Raw genomic sequence first — 6000 nt, 5'->3', positions numbered from 1 at the left:
TGTGCCAGACAACATTTGAAAATGCTTTATGTAAGGTACAATTTCACACCCATCAAATTGGCAGAACTTTTAAAAGCACAACAAATAAGTTTTGATTTTATTTATTAATTAATTATTTTGTTCCCATTTATATTGGGAGTTATACCTGGATTCTTATTTTAGTCAATGGCTGATAATCTGTTACTACCATTATTATTTGATGCTTACATTATGCCAGATCTAGCCAGTAGGACTATCTTTATGATATGTCCCCCTCCCATTTTGAGCACTTGCTTTCTTTCCTTTAAAAATTTGTTATTATTATTATTATTATTATTATTATTATTATTATTATTATTATTTTTACTTTTTTACTCATGATAAGTGTACTCCTTAATTCCTATCACCTATTTGACCTATTCTCCAAAACCACCTCCCCTCTGGTGACTGTCAGTTCTCTATAGTTAAGGGTCTGTTATTGGTTTGTCTTTCTCTTTTTTTTTCTTTGCTTGTTTGTTTTGTTTCTTAAATTCCACATGTGAGTGAGCTCATATGGCATTTGCGTTCTGAATTTTTAAAAAAGACCCCCTTCTCCTTATGTTTAGAGCCTTGCACACGGTAAGCCAGGTAAGTATGTGGCTCAGTGAGCAGAACAAGGATTGGGTTTCAGCTTCTACTTGCCCCCTTGGGTGGGTGCCTCATATAATGGACAGCCTGTCTGACAACATGGCAGCTCAGGATGGGGAAATCCATCCAACTTGAAGTTCCATTCAACTACAGGCTGAGTCTCGGACACTTTCTTGACTTTCCTTACTGTTAAATTCATCTATTGGTGGACAGAGAGAAACACACGCGGGTCCTACTACTAGAGCCTTTGAACTGATAGGCAGAAATTGGTTGATAAAGAAGAAATGACTAGAATCTTTGGGAAGCTCCCAGTCTATCTCAGAGTGGATGAAGCTAGGCATAATCAGAGACCTTAAGAAGGTGGAACTGAATAGAATTAAAGAAAGATGGCCAAATCCATAGCCAAGACTTAGAAAATAAGATGGCTCAGGAGAATTGGAAGATTGTTAAAAATAGAACTCTTCTAAAATATTTTTCCATGTTACAAAAGGAATCCAAACTAATTGCAGAAAATGTAGAAAATAGAAATGAGCCAAAAGAAGAAAAGCCATTTGAAATTTTACTACTCAGAAATAACCACTAACAGTTTCTTGTTTATCCTATCAGTCTCTTCTCTATGCTTATAGATACATTTAGGATACATTTATACATATCACAAAACGGGTTTATATGTATAGACTATTCTATAATCTGCTTCTTAACAGTATTCCACAAATATTTCCCATGTAATTAGTAAATTCTTTACCTTTGTTATATTAATATGGTTGCATGGTAACCCATTTAATGATTCTGTCATAATTTATCTAATTAATACCTATTTTGGAATTTATATTGTTTCCAGTGTTTCCAGATTATAAATAGTGTTTGATGAACATCCTTTGAATTTTATCTCTTGCTTCATTCCTGAATGAATGCTCTGAAGTAGAAATCAGGGTCAAATACATCTTGCCAAATGACTCAACAGGAAGATTGTGCCATTTTTGGCTTCCACAGCAGTGGATGAGAATGTGAGTTTCCTAGAAGCCTCTCCAATGTGGGTTAGACAATATCTCTGACTTGGCAATTCCATGGCACTAAATAAGATGAAGTAGACTGCCCTTCCTGGGATGGAAGGGCACAGGTTGAGACCTTGAATATGGATAGTCCCAAGAGCTGGTTCCAAGAGTGTGTTCTTACACAGCAAGGCTCAGAAATATGTTCATCCCTCCTGTGCTGAATTCACAGGTCAGAGGAAGTAACTGAGACTGCATTACATTTTGTCCCATCATCATAAGACCAGGGACAGAGTTCATTCTAGGCATGGTGTTCATAGGTTTCCTTGCGCATGCATCTGGGTGCCCAGCACTGCCTGTGAGCACGGTGCAAAGGATGGATGGAGTGGGGGGACATGATTCTGAACAGGAGTAAGAAGACCTGGGAGGGACATGTAGGTTTCATCCCTGAATGTGCGGGAGGCATTCAACACACTGCCAAGTGAGGAGGATGCAGAGTTCTTTTCTTAGAAACCTCTTCTCTTTTTTCTTTTCGTAATAAAGTTTAATTTTCATCATAAAAATAATGCACATTCTCTAAAGAAAATGTGGAAAACATGGGGATATAAAGTGAAGGAGAAATCACTCATAGGCACACTACCCAAGGACAAATGTTGGTACATGTCTTTTCAGTTTTGTGTGTGTGAGAACGTGTTCATGTGCACAGTTGTTCTTTTTATACAGTTGTTATCACAGTAATTATTTTTCTATCCTGATTCTTTTGCTTTAATGTCATATGCATTTTTCAAAAACCCCCCCACATAATATGCATTTTCCATGTCATTATGCAGTCTTGATAAACATTTTTTTTATCAAGTTGTGTGAATGGACTTCCATTCATTGCTACCCACTAATATTTAGACTACTGTTTCCATTTTGCACATGAAGAAACTAAGACCTATAGGAGATCCGAGATTTACCCAATATCACAGGATAGGTAAGAGGCACAACCAACATTTTCCCCACTCATCTGTTATTTAATATTCATTCATTCAACGAACATTTATAGAGCAACTCCATTATATGATATGCTATAAGGCCTTTGGGAAGCAAATACAATATCCCCGTTCATGTGATATTTATAAGTCAGTAGACAACACAATCTCATTGGAACTATGACAGAAGAGCTCCTTGGTTCTATGCGAGCTTGAAGAAGCGACCCTTACCCAGTATGGGATTTGGGAATGCTTACTGGAGGAGGTGATGGCAAAGCTCAGTATTCCAGGAAAAAAGAAGGTTTGGAAGGAGAGTTAAAGGAGCAGCCCGTGTAAAAAAGAGGTGAGGGGGTGTGTGATATGCTCTGGGAGCTGCAGGTAATTGGCCATGGTGCTTTTAGGGAGAGATGGGGCTGGATTTGTGGGTGTGAACCAGCACAGGATGAGCTTCTATGGCTGGCCAAGAACTTTGGTCTTTATCCTGAAAGCAATTGGGAACTTTTGGTGCATTTTAAGGAGGAGGTGGTGGGGACCATACTGAAGATAGTTGGGATGGAGGGGATGGTATGGATTTAAGAAATAATCGGAAAGCGGGGATCCCTGGGTGGCTCAGTGGTTTGGCGCCTGTCTTCGGCCCAGGGCATGATCCTGGAGTCCCAGGATTGAGTCCCACATCAGGCTTCCTGCATGGAGCCTGCTTCTCCTCTGTCTGTGTCTCTGCCATTCTCTCTCTATCTGTGTCTCTCATGAATAAATAAATAAAATCTTTAAAAAAATAATTGGAAAGCAAGAAGAAAGGCAGACACAGCTCTGTGAAGTGTGTGTAGAAGACAGGGCAATATGATGATGTCAGTGAGTTTGGGAATCAATGAGAGGAGACAATATGCTCTGTCTTGGATCTCTGGCACAGATTTGTTTGGGGACCTGTGGGACCAAGTGGGCAGGTGTGGATGTGACGTTTGGGTGGAATCAAGACTAGGAGGCATTAGGGGAGGGATGATGTCCAAAGCCTGAAGGAAAAGAAAAATCAGAGTACAGGGCTTGGTAACTGCCAGGAGGTTATGAAGCCCTTCATGGGTCTTATGAAACCCATGAATGTTCAATTCAGAAATCTACAAATGAAAAAAGAAATTTTAAGAGTTTCAATAATTTTCTTGGAATTTATAGTACCCTGAGGCTCACCCATGGTGTAGAAGAGAAATGAAGTCTAAGACAACGTTCTGGAGGATACCAGCATTTTCAGGTGCAGGTGGTAGAAGGAAAACCTTCCAAGAAAACTGAGAAGGAACTGCTTGGGTTGGGGTGGGCACAGGATGAAAATGATGAGAGAATGATCTTTTGAAAGGAGGGAAGACAGTTTCATGAAGCATGAGGTGATCAACAGTGTTCAAGAGTTAGGGTTAAGGTTAGGCTGAGGTCAGCATCAAAGGAAGCTGAAATTTAATGAGGTTGAACACCAAGCACAACGAAAAGACCCAAGGCCTCCAGATCATAGGCTAGTGTCCTCCTTCTACCCCCTTCTCTTCTGGGACTCCCATTCAGCATCTCAGGGCAGAGAGCCTTCATCCATCACAAAGAGCTCCTCTTAGTTCACTATATTGAACTAATGTGGTATATGGCAGTAGGACACTGCAAACGGGCTCTGGGCCAAGACCACGGGGTCAATTGTTGCCTTTACTTCTCTGTCACCGAGTATATCCTTTGCTATGAGGCCTTGTAATTCTTCCAAAAAGGGCAAATAGAGTTCCCTGCTCCTTGACTTTGGACTCAACCATCTGGCTTGCCTTCACTGGTTGGATACTAGCAGACATGAGGTGAGAAGGAGCTAGGAAAGCTTGTGCAGTCAGCCTCACCCTCTTGCACTTCAGGCATGGCCCTGAGAAAAGTCTGGCTGGCTGGCTCTCTGCTCCCCAGAGGCAGAGGAGAGGCATGTGGAGCAGATCTCCCTTAAACTGACTCGCTGACCCATGAGTGACAAAGTTATGCTAGTTATTGCATGCCACCGACACCAAGAGGTCCTTTGTTTCATGGCAATCAAGGAGTTCCACGTTGCTCCTTCAGGAAGGCTCTTCTGGCTTCACAGAAGCTCTCACCTGTCCTGTCTTTCCTGGGTCTCTGCCTCACCACCCCTCTCCCTGACTCCCCAGAGCATTGCTCTCCTGTCACACTCAGCACCTTGCTCCAGGACTTGATCTGAGGCAGGATGGACTGAGGCAACTCTGCCTCCCACTTCCCATCACTCAGGCCTGCTCACTTTGGAGCAAGTCCAGCATGATATGGTGCTCAGATGTATTACATCTGCTGTTTCTGCCTTATACCTGAGGCCCAGTCCCAGCCAGGTGCCCTTCTATTCTAGTTGGGGTGGATAAAATAATTAACTCAATATGTTTTATTGAACTGCTACTGTGTGCTAGTCCAGCAAAAGTAAACTCTCCTTTATTTATTTATTTATTTTTAAAGAAAGCAGTTGTTTGTTTTCATGTAAAACATCCAGCGCAATGCCTGACGTATCTTTGATGAATTACTGGTGGCAAATACACTGCCATTCTAGAAAATACTGTAATAATTTTTTGTTCATAAATCTTGGTTTCCTCTAAACAAAGCCCTTATATTTTTAATTACAAATGTAATACATGCTTGTTTTAACAAATTAAAACATAAAATTACATTTAAATTGTAAATTAATTAATAGGAGCTTGGTTCTTGTATCTCCCAGGGAATTGCTTGGTGGGTAACAGGAGGCTCGGCCTTGTTTGTCTTGTGTTTTGTGTTTAGCGCTGAGGCCTGGCACAGGGTAAACTCCTGATAAATGCTCTTTGTTGCCACTGCTACCTTCCCTGTCAAAAGTAGAACTGGTTGCTTGGTCTTTGTTTTTCTCTGCCAAGGTGATGCTGTTCAGACCCTTCCAAGTGGGTCTCTCTGCTGCATCCTCCTGGGTCCACCCTTTGTATCACCCTTGTGTCTGCAGCTGAGCAAGGTGCCTGGGGTGGTCCACCTGCCAGCCTTCTCCCAGAGGTGGTGGTGATGGTCAGGGGGAGGCATTCCTCCAAGCTCCCTCAGTATGCTTGCTGCTCTGTGGCCTACATCATGCACTGTAGGTAGAGATTCCTCCCTAGACCCTCCTCTCTTCCCCCTTTCTCCTCCTCCCATATAGCTGGTCAGTCTCTGGGTCCCTGGAGGCCCAGTCCTCTCCTTCCTTACAGAGTCTTATGGGACAGTCCTTTCTTTTCAGTGGGGCAGTCACTCTGTAAGGTCAGATTGGCAGAGTTCCTGCCAGGGATATGGAAACTGCTCCCAGCTGGTCTCCCAACCTCCAGCCTCTACCTGCACTGCCTGATTAATTAATTAGAGCCTGATGGATTAAAGCATATTTCCGATCCTGTCTCCTGATGCTCAGAGCCCTTCCATGGCTCCCCCTCACCTTACTG

This window comes from Vulpes lagopus, chromosome 4 (assembly GCF_018345385.1).
Source record: "Vulpes lagopus strain Blue_001 chromosome 4, ASM1834538v1, whole genome shotgun sequence".
In the NCBI taxonomy this organism is placed as follows: domain Eukaryota; kingdom Metazoa; phylum Chordata; class Mammalia; order Carnivora; family Canidae; genus Vulpes; species Vulpes lagopus.
Note: the sequence above shows the minus strand (reverse complement) of the source record.